This window comes from Mastomys coucha, unplaced genomic scaffold (assembly GCF_008632895.1).
Source record: "Mastomys coucha isolate ucsf_1 unplaced genomic scaffold, UCSF_Mcou_1 pScaffold21, whole genome shotgun sequence".
Taxonomy (NCBI): Eukaryota; Metazoa; Chordata; class Mammalia; order Rodentia; family Muridae; genus Mastomys; species Mastomys coucha.
In genome coordinates, this window is record NW_022196904.1 from 105,827,807 (window position 1) to 105,840,479 (window position 12,673).

The following is a 12,673-nucleotide window of genomic DNA, read 5'->3' on the forward strand; positions in this document are numbered from 1 at the left end:
CATACAGCATACTCCCCCTCTCCTAAGGCCTGTCCATGCCCATTTTCCAGCCCATCTGGTCATGAGTGGTAGTTTTGGTGAATAACAGAGGCAGATGCCAGCCTGAGAGGGACATCATTTAGTCAGGTGACCTCCAAAGCTGGCTTTTCCGGCCAACCGTCCGGCCTCCAGAAGAGCAGCATTAAGGAGTTAATGAGGCTTGGCACAGGCGATGGGCCATCTGTTCTTAATTACTCAAAGTGCATGGGGCCGAGGGCAGGTGGACGTGGGGGCGGCTGGGCACTACTGGCCTGGTGGAGTTGGCTGCCTCCTTTCAGATGCCTGGATTCCCATGGCTCCATCCTTTCACCTTCTCCCTATTTCTCCTTCTTTGGAGGCTGTAAAGGGAAGTTAGATGCTTGTGTTGAGGCACCTCAAGGGAGCAGAGGCAGGGATGAGGAGTCTTAGGCCCACTTCTGCAGAAATAAGAGCCTGGGGAAGGATTCCTGGGCAAATGAGTTATCAGGAATGTGCTCTGCCACTGGGATGGGGTGGACAGAGCAGGGTAGGTGTATGGAGCTGAGACACAAGGGGGTTATCTGTATAAATGCTCCTTGGGGACTCTAGAGGGTCAAATTTCAGTAGTATTAGTCCAACCCTGATGCCAGAGGAAACAGTTCTCTAGAGATGCTGTGTGCTGGTGTGCGCGGCTCACAGCTAGTACTGAAAACAGCTGGGAAAGAGGGCATCTTGTAAGTCTGTAGGACAGAAACCTCCTTTGGAGGGAAGCCACATATGCTTGCTGCTTTCCTAAGGGCAGGAAGCGGTGCCATTTCCCCTGGAGCTCTGGTTCATGCCAAGTCTATCTTGTTTGTTTCAGTTGCAGTAGCTGACCTAGGGAGTGGATTTGGAGCTCAAATGTATATTTAAGTCTTGACTTTTCCACTGACCTGCTCTCTCTAGGTTTAGTTATAGAGTGCACCCCACAGGCTCCTGTGGTTGAACAGCTGGACACCAGTTCAATGTTTTGGAAGCCATGGATCATTTAAGAATGTGGACCTCTTTGGAGGAAAGGGGTTTCCAGGGGTGGGATTGGTAGGCATTGTGGGTTATGGCAGATTCTGGTTTCCACCTCTATTTCTATATTGGTGGAGAGGTGAGGAAGCCATTTCATACTCCTAATGCCATGCAGCCTCTACCTCCATGGCTTCTCTACTGTGGCGACTGTCTCTCCTTCAGACTGTGAGCCAGAATAAATCCTGTTTTCTTGTTTGCTGCTTTTGGACAATTCTATCACAGCAACATATAAAAGTAACTAATACCATGACCTTGGGGGAAGCCTTGACCCTTCTGAGCCTTGGACTGTGAGTCTGTGGTATCTTTTAGTGATATCTGTAAAGAATTTATGAAATAGGACACTGAGACCAAGGGTGGTCTTACTTCTTCCTCTTCGTGCCCCCTCCCCTACTTTTTCCTCTGTCATTTTCCTTTCATTTTTTCCTTTATCTTTCTTCTTTTCTCTATTTTCATTCTCATTCTCCACTGCTACCAGGGTAGGGTATGGGTGTGGCCTTGATCTAGAACTAATTGGTTTGTCAGGCACAGCACATGACTATGTGCATGCATGCAAGCATGTGTGTGTGTGTGTGTTTTGTCTTCAGAATTGCTTGCTTTGCTTGTCTCTGAGATGCTGAAGCAAGCACCATATGAATAGGAAGTAGGCATCAGACAGCACAGGGCCTCCATATGTGCTCAGCCTCTCCTGAACTCTGTGACCCTGGACAACCCACTCACTCTCTGGGAAACCAGATTTCTTATCCACAAAATACTTAGCTTGCCAAAAGTGGTAGTGTACCACTCTTGAAACCCCAGAACTCGGGAAGTAAAGGCAGGCATTATCAGACATTCAAGGTCAGCCTGAGCCAAATATGGAATTTGAAGCTAGCCATGATGACATGAGACCTTGTTGAAGTGGAAACTTAAGAATTCTTTGGAAAGTCAGTTGTGTTGAATGGTGTTTTGTTAAGGCAAACATGTTTTGTTGAAGTAGACATAGGTGAAAGGATGTTCTGTTAAAGTAAACTCATATAAGGACAAGTGATGAGGAATTTTTCCCTAACAACATGTATGTATTTGTCTGCCTTACATTGTGTAGTTGAGTTCTATTTGTCAGGACTCTACAGACAGAACCATATCAAAAACTTTTGGGAGTGTATTATAGTTTTTTGTTGTTGTTGTTGTTGTTGTTGCTTGTATGGACTCAGATGATTGGTACAGTAATGTCAGCTGAGATAGACTCAAGTGTTGAGACAAAACATGTTGAAGCAAGATGTTTGGAGGGGCTATAAAATAGACAGTGATGGAGGCTAAGCTTGTCTTGCTTCTAGAGCTAGCTGTATAACGCTTGTTGGTCTTGAGTCTTTGTTGGTCTTCATTTCCCTGAGAGAAGCACAGCTGAAAACTTTTTTATTTAATTTAATTAATTAATTAATTAATTTATTTTTTACGTTCTTGTTGGCGCTGGTCCCTCTTGTTGACTTGTGTTGGGGCTGAGGCCTTCCTGTTTCTGCTAGGTCTTGCCACCACTGCTCATCTGTGTTTGCTATCCCAACTCTACCGAACTGGACTGATGGTGTATCTGTGAAGTGTTGGTGAGTGGATCAAGATGCTGGTGCTGACCTGTGAACTCAACTGTGGATTTCCAGACAACACAGATGGTGTTTGGCTCCAAAGAACCATTTCTAAACAGGTCCACTTCCCCTGTATCCTTTCTTTTCCACTACCTCTGGTGGGTGGTGGGCTAAAAGAGAGGTTAAAGCACTTAAAAACTATCATTAAAAGTAAAAATTTAAAAAATTAAAATTATACCCTATCATTGCCCATGCCCCCCACACAACCCTATTTATAATACTCCTGGAAGATTAAAGGGGGTGTCATCTTGGATTGAAGTGTGCTACTGTAGGGGTTCATAATCTGTATTTGTAATCTGCATTCTGAAGCATAGTAGTCACTTTAAACTACTTTCTTTTGTCACATTGGCTGCTCTTGGATTCAGAGTTGCATTGAGTTTGGTGACTCCTTAGACCAAGGAAAAAATTGCTTATCTTTGCTCCTGGGAAGCACAAGTTTTGGACACCTTGGATGTTGGGCCATGAACTCAAGGTCTTTGCTCTTGTATTGGTGACAGTGGGATGCTCCAGCTCCAGCTACTGTGTTCAGGCATAAGAAAGACCTGAGTTCTGAGTTTGCTGTGCCACTTTGGGAGCTGAGTGCCGCCCCTTTTCTTTCTTTTTAAAATGATTTCTTTTAGTTTTTGAGATTATGATATACATCATTTCCTCTTCCACCTCTTCAATCTCTTCCATCTACCCCTCTTCACACTTTTTAGTATTGTTTTTCAAAAATTTGACCTCTTTTTGTTTATTGTCTATCTAATGTTACATGTATGTATGCAGTATGTATGTGTATGTATGTATGTATGTATGTATGTGCATTTTCAGGGATGACCATCCTGATCTTGGCATTTCTTAGCTGTCTGTAGTTCTCTGTCTAGGGCTGAGGCCTTATGGGATTTACCCTTCCACACTGGACTGTGCATTGGTGCTGTCCTTGTTCAGATCATGTTGAGCTAGATAGTCATGTTGGTAAGACCTTATGAGTCAGCTTCTGATACTCCTAGGAGACACAGTCTCACAGAAAACTCCCCAATGCTCTCCTAATCCTCTGGGTTTTACAGTCTTTCAGCCCTGTTCCACAGTGATCCCTGGAACTTCGGTGTGGGGGCTGTATTGTAGATATACTGGTGGGGCTGGGCTGCACAGCTCCACTCTGAGTCATTGTGGTTTTTTATGGCAGTTTCTGCCTGTTGCAAATAGTTCTTTTGATGAGGGTTGAGGACTACACTTATCTGTGGGTATAAAAACAAATGTTTAGATTATGGTTCTTGATCTTTGTTTCCATCTGTATGTTCATTTACAGGCTTCTGTCAGTATCACTATATAGCCTAACATAGCTAATGCAGCTTGGCCCTGGACCTCTGCCAGAGAGGAGACTACTGGTGGCAACGAGGACCAGTCATGAGATGGAGAAGGGACCACATCAGTATGGCTGTCTGCTGAAAAACATCTGGCCTAGCTAGTGATTATGAAGAGTTAACTCGGTGGGCAGAGTGCCCCTCCACTGCTATCCTGTGCTTCAGGCTGAATTCATCTGCACCCTCAGATCTTGGCTTCTGAGCCAGCTCCTGGGATGTGCAGGGTTGGGGTAGTGGGGGGAAATGAGCCTAATTATGAAGGAGTGAGCGTTACATGTCCCTGTGATCATGTATGGTTTGATTCCTAGGATCCCTGTGGTCTGACAGAAATGGCATTTGGAGATGAAAGACTCCTAAGTAGAGTTCTGGGGGAACTTGGCTTGATTGTAAATTCACTGCAGCACTCCTAACTGTAGTTCTCAATGTGGCATCTCTACCCCTCTGTCTGGCAGGGGCTAAGGTTGTGCTCTGTAGCAAATATTTGGGCATTAAATTTCTCCATCATCTTTAAAGGAAGATATGGACATATGATTTTCTATGGTCCCAGCTCACCCCTATTGATATATGGTAGGAAGAAGAAGGTAATGTTTGCTATATCTTATGGAGAGAATGGATTTATTTGTCACTTCAGCTTAGCTGACTAATACACTGACCAATATATAGTGAATAGACATGGTCCAACAGGACAGGAATCTGCCTGGCTTTCACACTGTCATATTCTTAGGGTTTAGTTTAGTGTCTAGCACGTATGGACAAATGATAAATAACTTGGGCAGCAGGCGTAGGGGGAACTTGAAATGATCAGACCTGAGTCTGAACTTGACTTTGACACTTATCAATTTTGTGTACTAGAGAGGTTAGTGTAGCCTTTGGAACACTTGATTTTCTTACCCTTGACAACAACCCCTGGGGTATTACTGTAGGATTTATTCCTGAAATGTGACTGTTCCTGACCTTGTAAAGGTATAAAACATGATAAAATCTGCTTTTGCTTCTCTCTGTGTGGGTGAGTGCAAACACACATGTATTTGGGTACATGGATATCAGAGGAGGACACATCCTGTCTGATTGCTGTCTCTCAGGCAGCAAGTCGGAGGGATCCTCCTGTCTCTGCCTCCACAGCACTGGGGTTAGGGGTATGTATGTGGCTATAGTTGGCTTTTTACCTGGATTTTAGGGACTTGAACTCAGGTTTCCAGGCTCATTTAGTGAGCTGTTTCCACAGCACTTGCTTTAAAGAAAGAAAGGGGAGCAAGCTGTGTGTATATGTGTGTGTATACGTGATTGCATAGTCACTTTGTCTGCTATGATTGGAATCAATTGGAAAGACTGTGGGTGCCAGGAGTGGGAAGAGACAGAAGCCAGAGGCTGGGGAAAACAGAAGTGCAGAGAGCAAGGAGTAAACAGAGCTTTCTCTTTATGTCCTAGAGAACTAATTCAAATGACACAAAACCCCCAAATATTTGAGCTGAAGCCCTTGCTAGTGTGCTTTTAATTACCCCGGCAATACAGGCTCCTGGACAGACTGGCCCTGAGCACACAGCAATGTTTTGCTATGTTTTTAGTAATTGGGTTAGGATAATTTATTGGAGTACTGACTGGTTGTGTTTCAATAATTGCTAAGACTGGAATATTAGCCTTTCCTCCCTGAATGCAAATCACTTCCCAATGGGGCCAAAGCATTGGAGAATATTGCTCGGAGCATGCAAATCACTTGGAGACAAATTCTGAGTGCTGGCTGTGGCACCTCCGTGAGCATTTATTTTCAATTGTGCATGGAAGCTCTCTGAACTTTTGAGTCCCGTGTTGGGGCCTTGTTTTGTTGGGAGAGGTCACAGGCTGTGAGGGGTTGACCCAGTACTGTTTCTATTAAGATTAAAGGAAATCTAGGCTCAGATGAGAGGTGAGAATGGTCAGTATGGGGTAGCCACTTAGGTCACTGGAAGCATGAGAGATGTCATTAATGGCTAAAACAAATTTCCCCTCATGCCTATTTTCTCTGCTGAGCCCTCTGTGCAGAAAACAATCTAACTCTATTTAAGAAAATAAAAATCAGCAGACATATTAAAAGAGAGTTGAGGGGATGAGAGAATCTTGGCTAGGCACTGTTGAAATCAAGATTTAAAGGCAATGAGTGGCCTGAGGTTAATTTGGTTTATCTGGCTACAACACAGCAGCAGTAAGAGATGGGACTCACTTAACAGAAGCTTTGCACTGTTGGAAACACCAAGAACAGTGGGAACTTTGAGTCTGGATGACTCATGGTACTCGTTCCCTGGGGGGTTCTGGTGTATCAGGTGTGTTTAAGCCCCACAGTCACCCACTGAGAGGAGTGACTAGTATTCCTATGATAAAGTCAAGACATGGAGAGATAAATCACATCGATTGATAAGCTCTCCCTTACCTCATGTGTGTTGCATGGGCAGATGTATTTGTCTGTAAGGGCACATACCTCCAGAGGATGACCTGGAGTGTCCTGTGCTATCATTGTCTGTTGTATTTATTTCAGTCAGGATCTCCCACTGCATCTGGAGCTAGACCGATGGTCAGTGGCCCATAAGCCTCAGCGATACTTCTCTCTCTGAGCACCACTGTTCTGGGGTGACAGGGGCATGCGTAGCCACATCTATCATTTTACACGGGTGCTGAGGATTCAAATGCGAGTCCTCACGCTTGCTCAGCAGTTGCCCGTAGTCACCAAGCTGTCTCTCCAGCCCTGCTATCCCTCCTTGTAAGGGATGAAATTTGAACTAAGAAATTGGAGTTGTGAGCTGTTTCATTAGGCCACTAGATTGTATAGAAGCTTCCATTGCCAAAAGTCCTAGTGCTTAGGGAAGCAAGCATGATGTTTGCACTATCTAGTTTTTTGTTTTGTTTTGTTTTCTCTGTCAAATTGATATAAACCATAGTTATCTGGATAGAGGAACCTCAATTCAGAAAGTGCCTTAATTTAAATTGCCTGTAGGCCAGTCTGTAGAGCATGTTTTTTTGTTTTGTTTTTTTTGTTTGTTTGCTTGGTTTTTTGTTTTGTTTTGTTTTGTTTTGAGACAGGGTTTCTCTGTGTAGCCCTGGATGTCCTGGAACTCACTCTTTAGACCAGGCTGGCCTGGAACTCAGAAATCCACCTGCCTCTGCCTCCCAAGTGATGGGATTATAGGCGTGCGCCACCACCGCCTGACTTGCATTTTTATTTTTCAATTAAATGATTGATATAGGTAGGCCTAAGCCCATGGAGGTTAGGGCCACCCCAATAGTTGTAGAAGAAAGTAGGCTAAGTAATCCATGAGGAGCAAGCCAATAAAAAGTATTCCTCCATGAATTCTGCTTCAGTTTCTGCCCTCTAGATTCTGCCTTGTGGTCCCGCCTGACTTCCTTCAACGATGCACTGTGATGTGGAAGGGCAAACTAAAGATACTCTGTCCTGCCTGGTTTACTTTTGGTCATGGTGCCTTATCACAGCAATAGAACCCCGACTAAGACTGTAAATAACCTGCTGGGCTTACCTAAGATAGGCAGGTCTGCCGGGCTGTTGAAGGCCTCATTGACATATTTAGAGTATGGGTCATTAGAGATTGGAGTATGGGGATTTGGTAACAAACTCACATCATTGGTCAGTGGTCTAATTAATGTTGGTGAGATGTGAGAGAGTGATTTAGGTGGGAACAGAGAGGTATATTGGGCATGGAAAGAGAAGATCCAAAAAGAACATTTCAGACCTAAGAAATGCTACAGCTTTTAAGTTCATGGGATACAGACTTAAAGGGTACTTTGCAACGTGCTCAACACATAGCTGCTTAAATATTTTATATAAAGTATCTTAGTTAGTACAATGACAATTGGGTTTTTTCTAAGGAGAGAAGAAATTTGAATGAATATTTTTGGCCACTATTATATACAAAGCCCCCCTCTCCAAAGAATAAACAAACTCTTATAAATATGTTCCCACAGGAAAGACAATTAAGATGATATTTAATTGAGGGACTTTGAAAAAAAGTCCATGTTCCTCTATTAACTGCTGAATAGTCAGAATTGCCTTTGTGTTTCCACTCCAAGACCTGGGGAGTGGATATACGGAAGTCACTGAAAAATACAAGACTATTATATTTTTGGTTGTAAGCCTAGCCTTTAATGCTGAGCCATCTAAATTTTTGCTAATCCTTAAAGATCATCAAAAAAGTTGTTTATCAATGTCTCTGCTGTCTTGTCTATAGAAAGGTTCTCCACTCCAAAAAGAGAGTGAGAGAGAGAGAGAGAGAGAGAGAGAGAGAGAGAGAGAGAGAGAGAGAGAGAGAAGAGGAAGAGGAAGAGGAAGAGGAAGAGGAAGAGGAAGAGGAAGAAGAAGAAGAAGAAGAAGAAGAAGAAGAAGAAGAAGAAGAAGAAGAAGAAGAAGAAGAAGAGGAAGAAGAAGAAGAAGGACTCAAGTTCTTATGAAGGAGCTGAGTTTGAGCCTCAGAAACTGTAAAAGGATGGGGTGTAGTGGCTTACACATGTAACCTCCCTGGTGGGAAAGCAGAGAAAGACTGATCCTGGGGTTCACAGATTCCTGCTGTGGTGGCTCTTCTTTTTTTAAACTTTTTATTAGTTCTTTGTGAATTTCGTATCTCACTCATCTCCCCCTTCCCTTGCAGCCACCCTCCACCCTCACAACTCTGGCCCCCAACAAAGGAAAAAAATATTTCATTGTGGAAGCTTCAATGTGTCTCAGTGTGCCCCACAGTACACATTTTGTCCACATTACCTGGCTTGGAAATGTTCATTGCAATGACTCATTGGTCTGGTATGAGGTCTCTGGCTTTTGCTGCACAATCAATACTGCAGCCTTACTGGGAAACTCCTCTTGGATATCCTGTTGTTGCCTTGAGTCATGGAGATCCTGTAGCTTTGGATCTTCAAGGATCATCCCTTCACACATTCTAGTAGTTCATTGATAGGGTAGATGTTGGGGTGTGCCAACTCAAAGCCCTAGATCTGGGTCTGAGAGGGATCTGAAGTGGGTCAGTCCACTAGCTCTCCCATACCCACACTGCTAGGACAAGCTCTCCCACCCTGCCTCTGCAGACCCATCAGGTGGGCCAGTTCTCTTGCTCTCATGCCCTCAGTACTGGCTCAACCAAAATTCCTGAACCAGGGCTAGCTCCACACTGCTGCCTAGGCAAGGTACAAGGCATGCTTTCCTGTGAGGGACATAGCCAGTTCTCCCACTCTCATTACCCCAGGGCCAGTTCTTCCACCTGAGGTAGGTAGTGAGTGCTGAGGGAGGGGACGAAGGCATCTCTCTCTTGCCTGTGCCACTGTACAGCAGACAAGAATCAGGGTCAGCTATTTATTTATTTATTTATTTATTTATTTATTTATTTATTTATTTATTTTTTGAGACAGGGTTTCTCTGTATAGTCCTGGCTGTCCTGGAACTCGCTCTGTAGACCAGGCTGGCCTTGAACACAGAAATCTGCCTGCCTCTGCCTCCCAAGTGCTGGGATTAAAGGCGTGCACCACCACCGCCTGGCAAGGGTCAGCTCTTACAAGCTCATGCCCTTGGGGCTGGCTTACTGGCAACATACGCCCAGAACCAGCTCTGGTTCTATGCTACCCAGGTGAAGTGCTGGGCCTACTCTCCTGCTTTCATGACCCCAGGGCCATCTCTCCCACCTGTCATATGTGGAAAGGGGTGAAGGTAGGGGAGGTAATCTTTCCCTTGCCTGTGTCACCACCCATCAGACAAGTGTCAGGGCCAGCTCTCCCACACTCACACCCTTATGCTGGCTCACTCACAACTCCATCAACCAGAGCCAGCTCTACTGTGTTTTCTGGGTGATGTGCAGGGCTTGTTCTCCCAAGTACTGCAACTGGCTAGGAGCAGAGTCAGCTCTCCTGCTTTTATGCCCCTAGAGCCTGGTCTCTCATAGTGCCTAAGTGAGGGGTAGGGTCAGTTCTGCACAACCTTTCACATTTACATGTCTCCGGGTAGCAGTCCAGACTAGGGATGACCACCTGGCCTTTGACAGTAACTGATCCCTGCTGCTGCAGGGCCACAGACCCAGATATGGCCCAGGAGGCAGCATAAGCCAGGGCCTTACCCTGGTCCCAGGCAGCATCGTTGGCTATTCACATCAGGCTGTCCCTCACTACTCTCGAGTTTCTAGTTCTGCCTCTCTTTATTGTGCCCATATCCTTCTGTTTCTCTTTCTCTTCCATTTCTCCATCAATTACTTGCTCCGCTTAGTGGCACCCAGAGTCTCTGAGTGTCTGGGGTCATCTCGGGAATGGTCTCAGGAGTGCTATGCCCTGCTTGTGCATTATGGCAACAGGCAGGGGTCATGTGGCTTAGCTTGTATCCCTAAGCCAACAGTCCCAGGTGGTGCTCTTCCAGTCTCTGGCTCCCTCCTTACCCTGGGAGCCCATCCGGGCCTGTGTAGAGCTGGACTGGTGGTCATCTCGGGATAGCTTTTTGTCAAGGGGCAGCTGTGGGCTGACACCAGACTGGTGGTCATCTCAGGATAGCTTTTTTCAGGTGTTAGGCTACTAATCATTGGACGTTCAGAGTTCAGAACACTGAGTGTGGACACAGCCTCTCTCCTCTATGCCACCTACTGACACACATGTGACACAGCAGCCATGCCTGCAACACCTCTGGGGCAGATGTGATGGCTATTCGTGGTTGTGAACTTGAGTTCATCTGGAATTCATTCGAATCCAGACATGGAGGGCAAACCTATGAGGGATTGGTTTTTTTTGTTTGTTTGTTCGTTTTTTGTTTTTGTTTTTTTCTTTTTTGGCTTGGTTTGAAGTTGGTGAATCCACTTCTAATCTGAATTTCTGAGGTAGGGAGACACATGCATTTGATATAGAAGTTGAGGCAGGAAATAAACCTTTAATCTGGACCACATCTTCATCTAGACGTTTCTATAGGAACATATAAGAAGGAGGCTTTTCCTCTTTGCCTGCCTGACCTTGCCTTGTGAGCACTTCTGTTCTTTCACTGGCATTAGAGCTGACTTTTTTGGGATTCCTGTGTATACTGAAAACCACTGAGACATTGAGCCTTGTGGACTGAGCAACTACTAGATTCTCAGACTTTCTGTTCACCACCAGCCATTGTTAGATTGGTTGAAGTGTAGCCTGTAAGTCATTCTAATAAACCCCTATATATGTATATTCTATAAATTCGGTTACTCTAGAGAACCCTGATCAATAACCTGCCTAGTTAAGTCAGTGAACACCGGAACAAAACCAAACGAGGGTGCATAGCTTTTAAACAATGACACCTGATATAGACTCCTTGTCTCTCCACTCATGCACACATATGTATACATGCTACCCACAAATTCACATGCCTAGACATACAAGCACATCATCCTAACAAACATACACACATTGAATGAAAGATAAGAATGTGGTTACTGTACATTACTGTAGAGAATCGGCACATTTACCATTAGGAGAATTATATCTTCTGTTATTCTTTCCACAACTGTTCAAAGTATGTAAGGAGAGGAATATACATAATACACAATAAACAGATGGACCATGGTGCTACCCCAGAATAGGTACAATGTGATGAATCTTCTGGAATAAGTAGCTATGGTAATAATCATGAGCATGGTGATACCTATGAAACAGGTAGATCACAGTGATATGTATAGAACAGGTGGAGTGTGCCTATGACCATGGAACAGGAGGACCATGGTGATGTCTGTGGAGCAGGTGGGTCATAGTGATGCATAGCTGATCATGAAACTTAAAGAGGAAAAGGCCACATACCCAGAAAGTAGCCAACTTGATTGTTGTTCCAACTTGATATCTTGTTCCAATCCCTCTCTTAGCTTTGTAGGACTCTCAGCTCCATCCTCATCTCCATCCTCTAAGTATCATGTTGCTCCCCTGCACTAGGACAGTTGGAGAAGCTATAGCAAAGTGCTGTACTACAGAAGGGTGCATTGACAGGATGAAGACACTGTTTTCTCCCCTGTGTGGAGGATGGCTCTAGTAAAAGACAGTTACAGTTCCTCCCTCAATCCCAAGCTTCACAATGGGTAATAAATTATGAAGATGATATTCTTTGCTATGTAATTAATGGAAATTTACCATTTTTAACCTTCCTCTGGGTATTTTCCATGTCAAATAGGACCCGAGAGGGAGAACATCACAGTTCTGATGTGTACTCCTTCATTAGGCAGCAGCTGGAGGTTAAACCTTCAGTCACGTTTTCTGATGGCTTTGATCTCTGATGACAGTGTTAACTCTATTTGCTCCTTGGCATCACTCTGGTGTTTTAAAACCATCTTTTAAGAGTGCCTTGCTAATTATTTTGCAGGAAGTTTAATTAAATCTTGTCACGGAGGAATATGCTATCTTGGGGAATGGTTGCTAAACATAACTCAAATTGCCAAGGAAAAGGGAGACAGAGTAGACAGATATGCACAGAAAGAGCCATGCTGGGGATGGTTTTCTTTGCTAAAGGATGCAGGATTTCCTGGCATTCCAGTCCCTTTGAGCTGTGTTTGGTTTTTGGACGGGATTCTAATTTTGCTTTCAATTTACATTTTGAAGACCTATTTGGCCAAAGCAGCCAATTGGTGCTGTTTTCCCCCTCTACTCTGGGACCATGTAAATAAGCAGACAGGGATGCTGTGTTTGATAGGTGCTAGTCTTGGTGTGTTT

At 44.4% G+C, this 12,673-nt stretch overlaps 1 non-coding gene across 1 annotated transcript; it reads right to left on the bottom strand.

Moving 5' to 3' along the window:
* Nucleotides 1-10,522: 10,522 nt before the first annotated feature.
* Nucleotides 10,523-10,652, bottom strand: LOC116104359. The gene has a single exon (XR_004123864.1). It is a non-coding gene; the product is annotated as a small nucleolar RNA SNORA17 (small nucleolar RNA).
* Between the last annotated feature and the right edge of the window lie 2,021 nt (nt 10,653-12,673).